Source organism: Stegostoma tigrinum, chromosome 8, assembly GCF_030684315.1.
Source record: "Stegostoma tigrinum isolate sSteTig4 chromosome 8, sSteTig4.hap1, whole genome shotgun sequence".
Lineage (NCBI taxonomy): Eukaryota > Metazoa > Chordata > Chondrichthyes > Orectolobiformes > Stegostomatidae > Stegostoma > Stegostoma tigrinum.
In genome coordinates, this window is record NC_081361.1 from 11,776,913 (window position 1) to 11,795,753 (window position 18,841).

General features: G+C 40.7%; 1 protein-coding gene across 6 annotated transcripts in view; it reads right to left on the reverse strand.

Moving 5' to 3' along the window:
* ralgps2 (Ral GEF with PH domain and SH3 binding motif 2) overlaps positions 1-18,841 on the reverse strand; it is a 397,302-nt gene that overhangs the window by 222,809 nt on the left and 155,652 nt on the right. The window lies entirely within an intron of this gene.

Consider the following 18,841-nt stretch of genomic DNA (forward strand, 5'->3'; position numbering starts at 1 on the left):
GTGCTCCACTCTCCGCTCCAAAATAGCAGGCGAGCCCCAGGTGGACAGAGGAAATGCTTCAGGGATATTCTCAAGGCCTCACTGGTGAAATTCAGCATTTATCCCGACTGCTGGAAATTGCTGGCCCAAGACTACCCAAAGTGGAGGAGCATCTGGGAAGGCATCAAGCGCCTCAAGACTTGCCATCAGAAAGAAACAAAGCTAAGGGATAACAGAAAAAGTAGCCCGCTGCCCTACCATTACCCCATTCACCCCTTCCTGTGATCACTTTCTGCGCCAAGTTGAAGAGAGCCTGCAGCAGCCACACTGATTTGCACAGGCAGCTATGGACTCCCCCTGAGTGGAAGAGTCATCCTTGACTGCAAGGCACCACCAATGAATGAATGGAAGTATTAATCTGGTGAATCTCCTTTGAACTGTCTCCAGCTCAACATATCCTTTCTGCACAAAATCTGCAACAAACTATACAGTCCTCAAAGTGTGTCCTTTCCAACATCTTGTACAGGTGAAACATGACTTCCTTAATTTTAAGCTCTGATACCCTAGCAGTGAAGACCAAATTCCAGTTGACTACTTAATTACCCGCTACACCTATCTGCTAACTTTGTGTTTCATGCACAGGAATACCCAGATCCATCTAAGCTGCATTTTTTTTTGCAACCTATTAAAACAAACAATCTTCTTTTTGAAGCCTCCAACCAAAGTGCATGACATCACACTTTCCAACATTAAGCTCCATCTGCCAAGTTGTGCCCATCTATTCCATGACTCCATGTCACCTTGCAGATTACAGATAGTAAATAACTGGGGCACCGAGAACTGACCCTTGTGGACTCCACTAGTTAAGTCTTTGCAGCCTGAATAAAGACCTATTAATCCCAGAGTTGCTGGAAAAGCTCAGCAAGTCTGGGAGCATCTGAGAGAAAACAGAGTAAAAAATTTCGAGTCCAGTGACTCTTCCTCTGAACTGATAGTTGCTCGGAAAACGTCAGTTTAAATGCAGAAAATAGGGAGGTGGGTGGGGTAGGGGGTAAACGATAGGATCGAGCCCAAAGAGAGAGAGAGACAGTTGAACAGACAAAGGAGTTGTTAACGATCAGGCCGGGAGGGTGAATAGTTGTTAATAGGGGCTGTTAGTGACTACCAAGGTGGGGTATGTAATGGCAGGCTGTGATGACGAGGCCTGGTGTGTCAGGTACGGGGCAGGGACATGGGAGAGTTTGGGCCCTAAAATTATTGAACTCAGTATTGAGGTCCAGAGAGCTGTAGGGTCCCCAAGTGGAAAGAGGTATTCTCTAGCTTGTGTTGGACTTCATTGGAACACTGCAGCAAGCCAGAAACACAGATGTTGGCCAGGGAACAGGGTGGTGCATCGAAGTGGCAGGGTACAGGTAGTTCAGGGTCTTTTTGTGAGCAGAATGTAGATGTTCTGCAAAGCAGTCGCCAAGTCTCCGCTTTGTTTCCCCAGTGTAGAGGAGACCACATTGTAAGCAGCGAATGCAGTAGACTAGATTTTTGGAAATGCTGCTTCACCTGGAAGGTACCAGGTCTGATGAAGGGTCTAGGCCTGGAACGTCCGCTTTTGCGCTCCTAAGATGCTGCTTGGCCTGCTGTGTTCATCCAGCTTCACACTTTGTTATCTCGGATTCTCCAGCATCTGCAGTTTCCATTATCTCTGATCACAAGGTACCGGGTCCGAACCTTCCCCTCCCTTGTCTGCCTTCTGCTGGGACTGGGACATCCGGGTCCTCACTACTTTCACTCCCAACACCTTCCTAGAGCCCCTTCACCTGTAACGGGCAATGGTGCAACACCTGCCCATTTACCTCCTCCCTCCCCCCGTACGCAAGGGCCCAAACATACCTTCCTATCGTTTACTCCCTACCGCACCCAGCTCCCTACTTTCTGCACATAAACTGGCGTTTTCCCAGCCTCCATCAGTTCTGAGGAAGGTCACTGGACCTGAAACATTAACTCTGTTTTCTCCTTCACAGATGCTGCCAGACCTGCTGAGCTTTTCCAGCAACTCTGTTTTTGATCCTGATTTACAGCATCTGCAGTTCTTTTGGTTTTTACCTATTAATCCCAGCTCTCCAATTTCAGTTGGTTAACCTGTCCTCCATCCACGCTAAGATATTACCCACAATAACACAAACATATCATATGGCAATTCATCTAACTTGTTCCACAGATTGCATGCATTCATGAAAATGAGCCTCAAGCTTCAACTTTGTACAATATTACTCATTTTGATTTTAATTTTTCCTACAGGTCTTCTGCTTAAATTTTATGTCCCTTCTTTTTACACTTCATTTACCATTTACCTCTTCACTACCCTGCACTCTCCTCTTTCACTTATGATTTTTTTGAACTTCTCTTCAACTGAATCTGAACCCGCACCCCCGCCCCAGCACTATTTAAGATGTTAGCTTTACAAAATGCCAGGAAGGTGGTCCCAGCATGGTTCAAATGGAGCAAAAATATAAATTGCTAGAAACACTCAGCAGGTCTAGCAGTATCCATGGAGAGATAGCAGATTTAACATTTCAGGTCCAGTATTCTGAAGAAGGGTCACTGGGCCCGAAGTGTTAACTCTGCTTTCTCTTCACAGATGCTGCCAGACCTTCTGAGCTTGTTCAGCAATTTCTATTTTTGTTTGATTTCCAGCATCCGCAGTTCTTTGTTTTAATGGGTCAACTGAAACCTGTCCTAACAGAACAGTTCTCTTTCTCCCATAATAATGAAATGTGAGGCTGGATGAACACAGCAGGCCCAGCAGCATCTCAGGAGTGCAAAAGCTGATGTTTCGGGCCTAGACCCTTCATCAGAGAGGGTGATGGGGTGAGGTCTTTCTCCCATGCTGGTGCTACTGTCCCATGAATCAAAAACCATTTCTCCCACAACAATCTCTGAATTATGGATTTACCTTTCTATTTTATTTAGACTATCATTTGCATATGATTCAGGTAGTAAGCCTGAGAATGATTACACATATGTGGTTTTGTTCTTTAATTTGAGCCTGAATGGCCAGTAATCCCTCAGTAGAACATCTTCCTAGTGCTATCCATCTTCATGGTACCCATGCAGACCACAGCAACTAGAACCTTTCCCCCTCAACCCAAATTCCACTCCAACCCAAACGAAATGTCCTCCCTGTCTACTTCAGTGAGACTGACTTGACTCCCAGTCACAGCTGGAGATCTTTGAGGAAATAACATGTGCTGTGAGTAAACAGGACATAGATGTATTGTACTTAAGATATCCAAAAGGTGTTTGATAAAGCACTATAGCAAAGGATATCAATGGCTATAAAAAGATGGTGTAGAAGATAGCACACACTGACATGGGAATAAGATTGGCTGAATTAACAGGTAGCAGACATCAGGCACAAATACTGCTTGGCCTGCTGTGTTCATCCAGCTTCACACTTTATTATCAGGCACAAATAAGTCTTTTTCAGGTTGGCATGATGTAAGCAGTGGTGTGCCATAGGATCAGTGCTGAAAATGTGGACAGAGATCTGGCAAATGGAGAATAATATTCAAAAATATATAACTGCCCATTTTAGAAAGAAGAACAAAATAGAAGCATATTATCTTAATGGTGAGGAATTGCAGAGCTCTGAGATCTGGATGTCCTTGTGCACGAATCACAAGAAGGATATTATGTAAGTGCAGAAAACGACAAGCAACGGCCTGAAATCAAAGTTGCCAACAGGGAGAAGGCTGATTTTATTAAGATCAAATATGGGCAGATTGGACCAGAAGCAGATACTTTGAGACAAATCTGTCTCAAAACAGTGAGATACATTCAAGGATATACGGAGAGTATAGGGCCACATTTTCCAAAAAAGAAAAACCACAGGACCATCAAATCTTTGGAACACTGGTTGCTGAAGAATATGCAAAATGTGTTTCTGGACTAGAGAGAAACAGCACATGAGAATAATAACTGTGTTGCTGGATTGCCTTAGCCAGTGGAACTGTTGACAATTAATGGTTAAATAAGACATTATCATCTTAATAATTTTAAGAGAGTAAGTTATGCTATTTTTCTTTTTGCTGTATTTTAACTTTAAGAATAATGTGTGTTTTGATTAAAGCTTAGTGGTGGACCAATCAAATCATATCTGGAATACAGTGCCTTTACAACAAGATAAAGAAGTTAGAGTCCAGGCTATCTCCATAATATATTTTGGAAGGCCTGGTCTGGGCCATAAAAATGTAGGTGAATTTCCAGGGTCAGATGAAATGTATCACAGGCTGAGTGAGGCATGGGAGGGAATAATAGGGGCGTTTACAAAAATATTAAATTCTTCTCTGGCTACAGGAGAGGTGCTACAGGACTAGAGGATAATCAACATAGTAACTTTATTCAAGAAGGGAACAAGGAATTTTTAAAAAATCTACTGGCCATTCAGTCTAATCTCAAGGGCAGGGAAACTATGGAGAGCAATTCTGAGAGACAGAATTAATCTGTATTTAGAGAGGCAAGGATTAATCAAAAACAGTCAGAATGGTTTTGTTAAGGAGAGATCAATGGACTTGATTGAATCTTTCAAAGAGGCAACAGGTGTCTAGACAAGGGCAATGTTTTTGATATACTCTCCATAGACTTCAGCGAGGTTTTTGCTAAAATCCTGCATGGGAGATTAAGAGCCCATGGGATGTAAGGAAATTTGGCAAATTGGATCCACAGTTGGTTGAATGGCAGGAGGAAGAGGGCAATGGATAAAGGGTGTTTTTTCTGACTGGAAGACTATGTCCAGTGTGGTCCCAAGGGGTAAGTGTGGGGTCTCTTGCAGTTTCTAGTTTATATAAATGATTTGGACTTGAAAAGGGCTGATCAGTCAGTTCGCAGATGATACAAATATTGTTGGGGTGGTAAACAGTGAGGAGGACATAGACAACCTGGTCAAATTAGTTAGTGGTGGCAAATGAAACTCAATATGGGTAAATGTGAGGAGGTGTACTTGGGCAGGACAAAAAAGATAAGCGAATACATGATGAATGTTATGACCCAGGAAGTACCGAGGATCAAAGGGACATTGTTGTGAATTTGAGGATTAACTTCTTCACCCAGACAGTGCTGGGATTCCCTGTAAGGGTAGTAACCCTGTAAGGGTCCTAACATTTAAGCAGTATTTAGATGTGCACTTGTGATGTCCAGGCACACAAGGCTATGGGCCACGTGTCAGGAATTGGGATTAGAATAGTTAAGTGCTTGTTTTTGACATGCATGTATGCAGTGCATTGAAGAAACGTTTTTTTTTTCCTGTGCTATGGACCTCTATCACTAATGACTGAGCTGATCGTTTTATTGAATACATACTTATGGAGATTATGTTTCAGTTAAAAGTACCATGTGCAGTACTGGTCACATGGTTGTTGTGGGTGTTGGTGGAAATATATTTAGTCATGATGCTTTTCTGCCTATGTTGATGTAAAAGGAAATTTACGAATGCAAGTGGGGACATGGCTGACGTACAAAATTTTGCTTTGGCCTTTGCCAGGCAAGAAGATGCTGCCAAAGTCACTGTGGAAAAGGAGGTAGTTGCAACAGTTGATGGGTTTAGAAAGTATTAGACGGCCTTTCTCGACTTAAAATTCATAAGGCACCAAAACCATAGACTCACCCAAGCATACCGAGAGAAATCTACAGAAACTAGAAAGGCACTCAGCACAACTTTACAATCCTGATCACATTCAGGGCACTGCCAGATAACTCAGAATTGTCAAAGTGAGGAGCTCAGCAAATATAAGCCAGTCAACTTCACCTCAACATCTAGAAACTTTTAGAAACAATATTTAAGGACAAGATGAATAATTGTGAGCAAATGTACCTTTGGCTTTTTTTAAAAAAAAAGCCATGTTCATCTCTAGGATTTACTAAGATCATAGTTAACTAACTTCCTCAGTTATTTGATGAAGTAACTGAGGGTAGTAGAAAGAATGTGGTTTATACGACATAAAGGATTATCAAATGCCTTTTGATAAAGTGCTACACAACAGCATTATTAGTAAAGTTAAGACTCATAGAATAAAAGGGACTGTTGCAACATGGATCTGAAACTGGTTGAGTGATGGGAAGGCGACAGTAGTAGTGAACTATTGCTTTTTGGATTGGAAGACTTGTAATTGGTTTCTGACAGTGTTTATGTAAGGGCTGTAATTCTTCTTGATGCGTACAGCACAAATACAAAATTTGCAGATTCCATTAAACTTGGAGGGATTGTGAACTGTGAGAAGCTTACCCTGAATAGGTGTTAATTATTTCTAGCATTAAGTTCAGATAGCACTGCAATTTAGAAGTGAATCATGAATTTTCTATAGAAGCAGGACAGATTTGCAAACCACATAGAACACAGAACATTACAGCACGGTACAGGCCCTTCGGCCCTTGATGTTGTGCCGACCTGTCATACCGATCTCGAGCCCATCTAACCTACACTATTCCATGTATGTCCATATGCTTATCCAAGAATACCCAAATTTGACAGACTGAGTGTAAAATGAGAATTTCATTCACGTAATAACTTGGTGCGTGAGCGTGAAAGAACATGCCCTTTATCTCACTGCTTTCAGTCTCCAGTAGCTGGTAACTTTGTTTAACTTGTCTTCAAGGTTAGACAGTGTAACTTTCTATTATTTTAGCTATGTAAATTAATAACGAACTAACATGATACGTGAGTATCATGTCCGTAAGTTTTTGAAAGCAGTAGGACAAGGAGAGACAGCAATTAAAAAGCACATGCAATCCTGGGCTTTACAAATCAGGACAGTGTATAGAATTAAGTTACGATAAGCCTGGATAAGATGATATTCTGATGTCAGCTAGGTCACGAGTAAGAGACAAGAATTTTTAAAAATTGACTGTGTTAGACTGTTCACAGGTAAAGGGACATCTGATAAGTTGGAGGCTTTCAAAAATGCGATAAGACAGTTCAGAGTCATTGTGTTCATGTTACAATAAAAGGTAAGGCTGGCAGGATTAGAGAACAACGGTTGAATACAGTTAGAGGTTCTAGTCAAGAATAGAAAAATCATATTAAATACAGCAACTGGATTTAAATGAATCTCTTGAACAGTATAAAGAGTATGGGGCAAAGGGGCAATATGAGGTAGCCTTGGTAAATAAAATTAAAGACAATCCAAAGAGATTCTACAAGTATATTAAGAGCGAGAGCAACTAGACAGAGACTAGTGATCCTTAAATATCAAAGGGATCCATCTGTGTTTTGAACCTCAGAAGATGGGAGAGATATTGAATGAATATTTCATCTTTTTACTGTAGAGAAAGAGATGGAGACTGGAGGACTCGGTGAAATAAATATTGATGCTTTGAAAACAGCTCACATTACATAAAAAGTAATGCTAGCCGTCTTAGAAAATAAAAAAGGTGGATAAATCTCCAGAACGTGATCTAGGATCCCAGGAAATTGCAGGGCCCCTTGCAAAAATATGTGTATCATCTACAACTACAGGTGAGGTGTCAAATGACATGAGTGGCTAATATGTGGCCTTTGGTGAAATAACTGCACAGAGGCTGGTTTCCCATCACCCAAGTCACCCTTTACTCACATGGGCTCAGATCAGCCAGCTCAGAGCCAGTCCCTAGAATCAGGAGCCTCTCTCTGAATCTCCTGTTTCTGTCAGACAGGGATCCTTGATTGGCTGAGGTTAACAACCCCAATCAAGGATTTCATAGCCAATGAAATCCACCTGACACTCATTCCAATCACTACACTTCGTTTAAGAAGAGATGTAAGGAGAAGCCTAGGAATTAGAGATCTAGGAGTCTCATGTTGGAGGTGATCTTGAAAGATAGGATTTATATGCAATTGGAGAGGCAAGGAATGATTAGGGATAGTTAGCAAGGTTTTGTGCAAGGGAAATAGTGTCTCAAATTTGACTGAGTTTTGAGGGGCAATAACGGAGGGCTGATAAGGGCAAATGGTAGACATTGTTTATTGGACTTCAGTAAAGCCTTTTACAAGTGGTACACAAATTAATAAAGTTAGATCACATGGAATTCAGGGCGAACTTACTTGCCAACTGGATGCATAATTGGCATAACAGCAGGAGACAGTATGATGGTGGAGGTTGTTTTTCAGACTTGAGGGCTTTTACCAGCTGTTCTTCCACAGGGATTGATGTTGGGTCCACTTTTGTTTGACATTTTATATAAATGATTTGGATAATCATAGAAGGCATGATTAGTAAGTTGTAGGTGACACCAAATATGGTGATATAGTGGACAGTGAAGAAGGTTTTCTAAGATTACAAAGCGGTCTTGATCACTTGAGTCATTGGGCTGAAGAGTAACAGATGTGGTTTAATTCAGACAAATGCAGTGTATTGCGTTTCGGCAAAACAAAGTTAAAAGTAGGACCTTAGGTAGTGTTGCAGAACAGACAGGCCTAACAGTTCTGATACATAATTAGTTGAAGTTTGCATCACAGGGTTGTTAAGGAGTTTAGCATGCTTGTCTTCATTGCTCATACCTTTTTGAGTATAGGAGTTGGGACGTCATGTTGAGACTGTACAGGTCGATGGTGAGGCCTCTTTTGGAGTAATGTGTCCATTTCTGGTTGGCCTGTTATAGGAAGGACGTTATTAAGCTGGAGAAGTCTTGTTGCTGGGAATGGAGGGTTTCAGTTACAAGGAGAAGCTGGATAGGCTGGAACTTTATCACTGGAGTGTAGGAGGTTGAGGGGGGAACCTTAGAGGTTTATGAAATCATGAGGGGTATGACTGGTATCTTTTCCCTAGGGTGGGGGATTTCAAGGCCAGGGGACACATTTTTAAGGGAAGATGAGAGAATTAATCAAGACAGGAGGGGCATTTTTTTCTCCCCACAGAGCGTGGTTTATATACAAAATGAACTTTTAGAGGAAGTGGTGAATGTGGGTACGCAGCTGCAGCATTTAAAAGGCATTTGGATAAGTACATGAATAAGAAATGTTTGGAAGGATATGGGCCAAGTGCAGACAGGTGGGACTTGTTTAGTTTGGGATTATGGTCCGCATGGACTGGCTGGACAAATGGTCTGTTTTTGTGCCATATGACTCAGACTCTACTATATTCAGCACTGGGCACTACTCTTTAAGGAAAAGGCGAAAACATGAGAAGAGGTGGAGCAAAGGTGCGCAAGAATAGTTCCAGAGATAGGGAATGTTAATTACATAGGCACTCTGAGGGGAAAAGGCTTAAAGGGGATTTAATAGAGATATTCAGAATCACAATGGTTCTGGACATAGAAGACAGGAGAAACTGATGCCATGGATAGAAGGATCAAGAAACCAGAGGATGTGTTGAGAAAATGCTGTGAGAGATAAGGATCAGAAATTTAATGGCTGAGAATGTGGTGGAGATAGATTCAATCACTCAAAAGAAACTTGGATTGTTCAATAACAAGGTTAATTTTGCAAGACTACAAGGAAAAAGCAGTGGAGTAGCAGCAGCTTTGGCAGAGCCCACAAGCTAAATGGCTACTTTCTGCACTATCAGCGCACTCAACTTCATCCTCTGCTCAACTAATTGGATAACTCTACTAAACAACTGGCACAAAGATGTCAGGTTGAATAGCCTCCTTCTGTGTCTCATATTTCTACGACAGTTACAATATTGGGAAAGTATCTGTGATTACAAGTACGACATTAAAGCACAAATAAGCTAACTCTGTACCAATTGATTACAAAATTAAAATTATCTTCCTTGGATTGTGGAGAAAATTGTTCACAATCTTGATTAACTTCTACAATTTGAACCTTATTTTTTTCATTTCCTCTTTCCTGCTCTGAATTTCATGCTATCCTCTTTTGTTAAAATAGGAAGATTGCTACCAATTACATGATAGTATTATACTGCTGACCTCCAGTCAACTTCTCAAAGTCATGTTCAACGGAAAATGTTTCCTTCAGAAGAAACCTGGAGTCAAAAGAGAGCAACTCAGATTTTAAATCTGAACTTGCATTGCCTAGACAAATTCCTGTGACATTAAACACTAATGTAATAGATTATTTACACAGATGTTAAGCAGCAGAAAACATTTCTGCTCTCAACACCAAAGGAAACGTGATGCTCAAGTGGGATCTTGGAGTAAACTGCCCCTGAAGTACACATGATTTACAATAATGATCATTTCAACAGTCAGTAGAACCTGCAAGCATAAAAGAAATCTTAATGTTCCAACCATTCTAGTGACCACATTCTGTCACTTGTGTTCATCAATCCATTTGATAACTTTTCCAGGTCTAACATGATGCATTTGAAATATGTTAAATTTTTTTTGCAAGCATCTGCATGAGAGTTTGCAATCCTCTCTTCCTTGAATTTCAACTTGTTTTTAAGATTCCCTATCTGCAGCATTCTTCAACCAAGAGAACAGGAGATGACCTGGTTAACAAAGTGTGGAGCTGGATGAACATAGCAGGCCAAGCAGCATCGCAGGAGCACAAAAGCTGACATTTCGGGTCTAGACCCTTCATCAGAAAAAGAGGACCTGGTGTTATTCATTTTATTTTAAAACATCAGAAATCCATTCTACAGGAAGCACTCTCCATTACCTTCATCAAGATTCCTTAATAGATACGATCTCAACCAGCAACTGTCAGCAAGCAATTTGGTCACACATTCAAAATTTGCAAATGTATCCCCACTATTTAAGAAAGAAGGGAGAAAGTAAATGGGGAACTGGATACATGTCAGCTTAACACCAATCATGCAAAATGCTGGAACCTATACTTAATGATGTGATAACAGGGCACTTAAGAAATGGTAGGATTATGCAAAGTCATTATGGGTTTATTCAAGGGAAATCATTTTTAACAAACCTATCGACGTTTTTTGCAGTTGTTACTAGCAGAGTAGATAAGGGCAAACGATCAGTTGTAATGTATTTTGGATACTCATATCATCCCATACAGGCAGTTATGCAACAAAACTACAGCACACAGGCTAATGAGTAACATACTGACATAAATTAATAACTGTTTAACAGACATAAAACAGAATAGGAATAAAGGAGTCATTTTTAGATTGGCAGATTGATCCTTTTGGTACTTCATGAGTTACAATGCAAAACATATAGATGTTAACAATCTATACCAATGATCTGGACATGGGATCAAATGAAAAATTTCCAAATTCACAGATGGCACAAAACTAGATGAAAATGTATGTTATGATGATGCAATCTTCAAAGAGATTTGGACTGAATGAGTTGGGTTTTTTTAAAAACTTGGACTGAAATGAGAGAACTGTTTTTAAAAGAAGTATTAGAAAGAGTGGCTATACATTTTGAAAGGAGATAACCTGACACACACTGCAGGCATCATGTAAACAACTGGTTGCACAAGCAGTAACTGAAGTTTGAGTTGCAGACAATTTGGAACTGAGGGGGTGTACAGATGCAGTGTTTGCTGGCAACAGCAAGTTTCTGGTTTACGGATTAGTGTCCAGTTATCAATGACCTTTTTGTTGGCAAAAACTGTATGACTCGTTGTCAGGTAACTTAACAGCTTGAAGCTCAAAACAAGTGAGAGGGAGAGAGTGAAGTGCTGAGTTTTTCCCTAGCTCACAAGAGGCCTCTCTGTTCTGTTGTAAAAACTAGCTACAAATTTGAAGTAAACCATTTTTTCCGTCCTGCAACAGTTGTTGTAAGCTGTGACTTTTAACTGATAAATCAGATTTTTTTAAAGAAGTAAACCAACAACCTTATGTTCTTACCAACCAGTCAAAGTATCCAGAGAAAGCTAGCTGAAGCAATGTGCTGGTTGACAGAAGATTTATAAGGATCATCTCAACAACAAACCTGGGAAAAAAGACAAATTTCTTTCCTCCTCAGCCCACAACTTCTTTTACCCTGTCCGTTCATCCATGTGTGTGAGTAGTAGTTCATAAGGAGATTAGTTTTAACTATGAGATAACAAGTTATATAGAGCTGGATGAACACAGCAGGCCAAGCAGTATCAGAGGAGCAGGAAAGCTGACGTTTTGGGTCTGGACCCTTCTTCAGAAATTACCAGTATCTTATCCCACTATCTTAGAGTTTTAATTAGTGTTATATGCTGATGGTTTATATCAGCGTTCCTGTAGCTACAGTCTACTTACAGAAAACTTTGCCTTAACTGGCAACTTATCAACCAGCACTCTTGATAAACCAGCAAAAATTATACCTGAAATACTGTGATCTACCTCAATGTCCAAATAATTATGCTGCAAATAAAGTATAACAGTGATGTGTATACCCTCTGCAAAATGTTTCCATTACTTAGTGTATTTTTACATTGATTTTAGAAGGTGTGTTGATGCTTTTACATAGATTTTTTGAGGAATGTTCATGTCTTGAAGCTTCGTTTGATCAGGTTTTACTGCAGCTATGCGTACCTTCTGATTATCTGGAATATCTGATCAACTGGCACATTCCTGGTCCCATAGGTGCTGGTTAATAAAAGGTTTGCTATACTTGTAATAAATAGCAATTCTTGCTCAGTACAGAAACCTGGTCCTTGCTTTCTATCAACCTGGTCTGAAAAATCACGTAAATTGAGGACTATTTATTTTTAAAAAATCTCTAACTTTTGCAACAACTCCAAGAATAGGAGGCTTGAAGTCTAGCACACTATTCCAGCAAGTTGTAACACATATATTGAGGATATCTGTGAGGTTATCAACTTTGCAGGAGAAGATGCAGAGCAGTAAAATTGTGAGTAATTTTGAAATGGTGTCCAAAGGAACATAGATGTCCTTGTTCCTAAGTCACAGAAAACTAGCCAGTGAAGCTGCAACAAATGATTCGGAAGGTAAATGGTGTGTTGACCTTTACTACAAGTGAACTAAATTACATGAATAAAGATGTCTTGATTCAGTTGTACTAAACATGGGTGAGACTACAACCGGAATACTTAGCGGAGGTTTGGTTCCCTTAACAAGGAAGGGTAGTGTTTTTCATGAAGTGCAACCTCACCAGACTATTTCCTCAGGTGGTATAGCTGTCTTCTGAAAAGAGAACCTGCATTTTCTAGAGTTTAGAACAACAGGTGATTTAACAAGAACAGTTTCAGGGATGTGGTGCATTGGTTATAATGATTTAAAAATTAGGGCTGGTTTCCTTAGAGAAAAGGAAGCAGAATTAAAATTTGACAGAAGTATTCAAAATCAGGAGGGATACGTACACAAAGGATATGAAGAGGTGATGGCGAAGTGTCAAAATCAAGAAGGCACAGATTTAAAGTAATTAGCAAAAGAAACCCCAGTGATATGGGATAAAACCTGTCTATGCAAATGAGTGATTTATGTCTGGAATGCACTGCCTGAGAGTACGGTGGAGGTAGGTTCAACTCAAGCAACCAGAAGGGAATCAGACAGTTCTCTCAAAAGGAACAGTGTTCAGCATTATGGGGAGAAGGCGAGGGGTGGCACTAAAGTGCTCATTTGGAGTAACAACCTGGACATGATGGGCCGAAGGATCTTCTGCCCACCATAAGAACTCTTGTGATCTCACTGAAACTTGTAAATTTTAAAAAGGTTAGTCAGGATAGAAGTAGAAACGGGTGTTTCCTCTGGCTAGATTGTGGGGACATTGTCTAAGGGATAAGCTATTTAGGACTGAACTCAGGAGGAATCGCTTCACTCTAATAGCAGTATATCTTTGGAATTTTCTATCCAGAGCGCTGTGGAAGTTCAGTTAATGAGCACATTCAAAACAGATTTCTCGATACCAACAACATTCAAGGGTATGTAAATAGCTTAGGGAATTGGTATTGAACTATGCGGCATAAATTAGAATGGTGTAACAGGTTCAAAGGGCTTAATGTCCTCCTGCACCTATGTTCTTGTACTGCAAGCTACAAAAAATGCTGAGACCTTTTTTGTTGGATTTCTCGTTTAACATACCTGTGGCAAAAAAATTTTTTAAAAGGTTCTCCAAACAAATCACAATTTAGGGAGTGGAGGTAAACATCACAACAGGGTGTAATTCAAACAGCTTTACCAAAAATCAGTTATTTCTGTATTCACTGAATTTGACTCCAGAGGTTCAATGGGATGTTTGTTATAAAGGTAAAAAGGAGCATGTGACCTTCTGCTCATTCTGCCAGGTAAAGGGTGAATGTGACTGAGATTTTAAATGGGAATATGGGCTTTCAGACAGTCTGATTAAAGAGACTTTGGGCATAGAGGAAAAAATGTTAGTTCAAGATTTTACGTATATTTGTCATTGTTGTCAAAAATACTGTCTTCAGATTGGGAGAACTTTATCAATCAGCAATAGATGACTGAGAAATTGATAAGAAGGGGAAAAATAGAATGACAGAGCAAATGTGAAAGAAACAACTCTAAGAAAGCAATGCTAAGAAATTCTGATAAAAGGTCATGTCCCTGAACATTAACTTTGATTTCATCTCCATAGATGCTGCTAGACTTGATAAGTATTTCTAGTATCTTCTGTTTTTATTTCAGATATCCAACATCAACTTTACTTTGCTTTTAGAGCAGTAGGAGATGTAGTGATTGGAACCAGGTAGATTTTATTGATTATAAGATCCTTGATTGGAGGAGTTAACCTGGGCCAATCAGGAAACCCTAGTTGACAGATATAAACTGGGGATTCAGAGTCCCCTGTATACAAGACTACAATCTGGAATATCACGAGCCTGCACCCTTTTTCCAGTGGATGATGGACAACATTTTAAATGGGCTACCCCAGCTCACCATCTATTTGACGGCATGCTATTAATCAGGAAGACCAATAAGGAGCACTGGAAGGACTTGGGCATAATGCTTAAATGTTTCTCCCAGGCAGATATGTGCCTGAGAAGGGAAAAATGTGTTCCACGTGCCCTAAGTTGGGTTACAGAGTCAACAAAACCACATCACACCAAGAGACACAAGCAATTCTCACTGGTCTCAATACACATGGATAAAGAAGGTCACAAATTCAACTGGGGCAACATATCCATAATAGCACAAACCAAACAGACATGCCAGGGAATTCCTGGAGGCCTGGAATTCCAACTGGAACTCCAACAAACACACACTGAACCGGAACCGTTACACAAACCACTGAAGAACAAAACTGGAAGTAACACCGACCACCCCAGCAAACCAAGGTAAATAAATAACAAGTGGGATGGAACACTGTTTCACCAGAGACGCACTGATGTTACTTTGCATGGTGACAAAACGTCTGCAAACATGCCGGTTCGACAAGCAAGTCTGCAATCTCAACAGCAACCTGAGCTAAATCTTCTCAAACTTTAAACACATCACACCTGTTGGAAGCTAAAGTGAATGATCAAAGGTGCCCCAGTTCCCACATCTGTACTGGAGCTTAAGTCTTTCTTTGCATTAGTGAATTGTTATGGAAAGTTCATAAGTAACCTAGCCTCCACCTTTTATCACCCTTACACCTGCTATTGAGAAAGGGTCAGCCTTGGAAATGGTCACATAGCCAGGAAGTAGGCTTTGGCAAAGTGAAAAAGCAGCTATTGCCATCTACAGTATTGGTCCACTATGATCCAAAGTGAGGTCATGGTGCTGGCATGTAATACCTTCTGATATGGTATTGATAAAGTGCTAGATCACTGGTGGCCCAACGGAGAGGAACGACAACAGCGTACGCTTCCCGGACATTGGCTTATGCCGAATGCAAATATGCCCAGATTTAGAAGGAAGGTTTGGCAGTCATCTTTGGTGTGAGAAAATTACGAAAACACCTTTACAGATATGAATGCGTCATAGTTACGGACCACAAACCCCTGCTATGACTGCTTAAAGACAAGGTGGTGCCAACCATAGTTTCTGGTCAAATTCAGCTTTGGGCCCTTATTCTCGGTGAATTCAAGTTAGAAGGCTGTCCGGGGGCCAAGTAGCTAACGTAGATGCCTTGAGCCACTTCAGTGGAGGAAATTCCACTGGCGGTGCCTCTCCTGGAAGAGCCCATTCTGGTTTTAAACTTTCTGGTCATTGTTCCAGTCACCACTGGCAATATCCAAGTGTGGACACCAAAAGTCCTGTCCTGGTAGAATTAAATCAGCTTGAGGTAATGGGGGAAAACAGAAGGGCCATCACAATCAGGGTTGAAACCTTTCTGGGCTGGGAGACAAGGTCACCGTAGAAGTTGGCAAATTATTATGGGGAGAAAGAGTGGCTATACAGAGTAAAGATTACCACCAGATACTAACTGAACTCCACCAGCATCATCAGGGGTTTCCAAAATGGAGATATTGGCATGAAGTTGTCTGGTGGCCAAGACTGGATGCCGACATTGCTGTGTTGGTGGGGCACTGCCCAAAGTGCCAACAGGTACAAAAATTGCCAACAAGGACAAAAATTACCACCACTGGCATACCCACATTCAAGGCAATATCAAGGTAAACCTTGGACGCTGTTACATGTCGACAATGTCAGTCCTTTCATCGGCTCAATGCTCCTGGTCATTGTGGACGCCTGTTCAAAGTTGTTGGAGCTGATGATTGAAAAGCCGCAAGCATCGTTTGCATTACACTTGACTCCGAGATATATTGATCATGGACAATGCGGCATCATTTACCAGGAGGGATTTCAAGCATTTTCTAAAGTCAAATGGCATTCCGCATGTTCGGACAGGTCCATACAATTCATTGCCCAAAAGTCTGTTCAGTGCAGTCTAAATGTAAAAGGCAGACTTAAAAGAAACAACAGCCTGCGGCTTCACTCAATAGGTCCCTGCAAATTGTAGGACAGCCCCTCATGCAACGAAAGGCATAGCTCCAGCAGAATTGATGGGAAGAAGATTCCACACTAGGCTCAACCTGATATTCCCTGATACAGAGTCAGGGTTGGGGAGGGTTCTCTGTGCAGGTATTTCAGACAGTAACACTACTCTTCATACTGATATTAATTCTCTGGATACTGATCTACTCAGCTCTACCTCACCACAATCTCCCTTGATACTTCCACAGTTGCAAAATTAGCAGATTGCTTACCTGACATTAAGTACTGAATGAACATAATTCCTCTAATTAAATACTGGGAAGACTTAGGTCCTTGATTTTGATCACTACCCAAACTGTTTCCTAACTACCAACTCCAAGCCTCTCCCTGGCAATGGTAAGCTTTTCTGCCCCGAAACGTCACGTCGCATTTATCTCCACAGATGAGCTTCCAATTTCATATATATTATGTATGATTATTGAGATCATCTAGCACCTCCTCTGTAACCACCTCATCTCAATTCATCATTAATAAAACTCAATCAAGCCATTCCTCGCTGTAGATTTTACAATTCCAACACATTCCTGGCTGATCTCCCACATTCTACACTCCAAAAGCCCGAAGTCAACTTAAACTCTCTCATCTATGTTCCAAATCATCCTATTACGATATCAACACTGCTTGCCAATCTATATTGTCAGTCTCATTCAATGTGGCCTTTTGTGCCACACTTCCTGTGTGCAGCTTCTTTACACTAGCCAAGCTACCCACTTTTCCACACTGGCAGTTTAGAGTCTACATTGATGCTCATCTCTCAGCTGCTATTTTGTGAACTTTCATGCTGAAGCCTAACTGCTGAGCTTCCTTGGTCACCTATGTCCAGTGCTTTAAGTCTAAGTTACTTTCTATCAGTACTGTCTTCTGATGGCTTCACATCTTAAACCACAGACCAATATGTCTCTGATTGCATCAATTAAATTGAATAAAATTAAATCAAATAATTCTCTGTATTTTCATACCATGGTCCTGCAGCACCAAAATTTCTTACCATTTAATACCTTTGTTCAAAATTGAGAAAGGGCTTGCGTAGCACAATTTTTACCAAAAAAGTATAGCAATACCCTGTTTGTACCCGTTTAAAGCAAAGAAATCCTGAAGATACCTTCATGCTCCACTCTTCCCCACAACACCATCAACAACCCTAGCTCAAAACACTGTCTTCCATGTTTCTAACAGTGTTCCTTGAGAGTGAACAGGTGACAAGCTTCTTGTACACTGTTCGCCTCTTCCCGGAGGTGATTTTGTTTTAAGTCCACACTAACGGTACTTTTTGCCTCTTCTTTTTGAAGTGTCTCAGAAATCTGTAGGAAAGGCCACAATTATGACAGCCTAATGCGCAACAATATGCGAGTATATTGATACAAAACACTGCGGACAAGTAAGCTATAAGAAGGATGTGAGGAATCTGCAAAGAAATATAGATGATTAAGTGATTGAGCAAGAAAGTGACTTTTTTTTCCCCTTAATTACAGAATGTGGTTGTTGCCGACTAGACAAGCATTTGTTGCCAACCATCCCTAACTGCCCAAAGGAGAGTAAAGAGTCAGCCACAATGCTGTGGGTCTGGAGTCACATGTAAGCCAGGGCTGGCAGATTCAATTCTATAAAGGAAATTAGTGAACCAGGTGGGTTTTTTTTTTGAACAATTGACAATGGTTTCATGGTAATCACTGAACTCTTAATTCCAGATTACTTTGTTACTGAATTCAAATTCTACCATAGCATGATTCAAATATGAGCACGCAGAATATTATCTGGGTCTCAGGATTAATAGTCTAGCTGTAGATGTTAGTGTGTTTGCCAAGTTGGGAGGTTTGATAGCAGACGTTTCGTCCCCATACTAGGTGGCATCCTCAGTGCTGTGGAGCCTCCTGTGAAGTTTAACTGTTCAAGAGTTCTGTGGAAGGGTTACCGGACCCAAAACATTAACTCTGTTTTCTTCACAGATGTTGCCTGACCTGCTGAGTTTTTCCAGTGACTTCTGTTTTTGTTCCTGATTTACAGCATCCACAGATCTTCAGGTTTTTATTTAGCTGATATGGTTTAATCATTTACAATAAACTATCAAAGGATCATCAAGTATA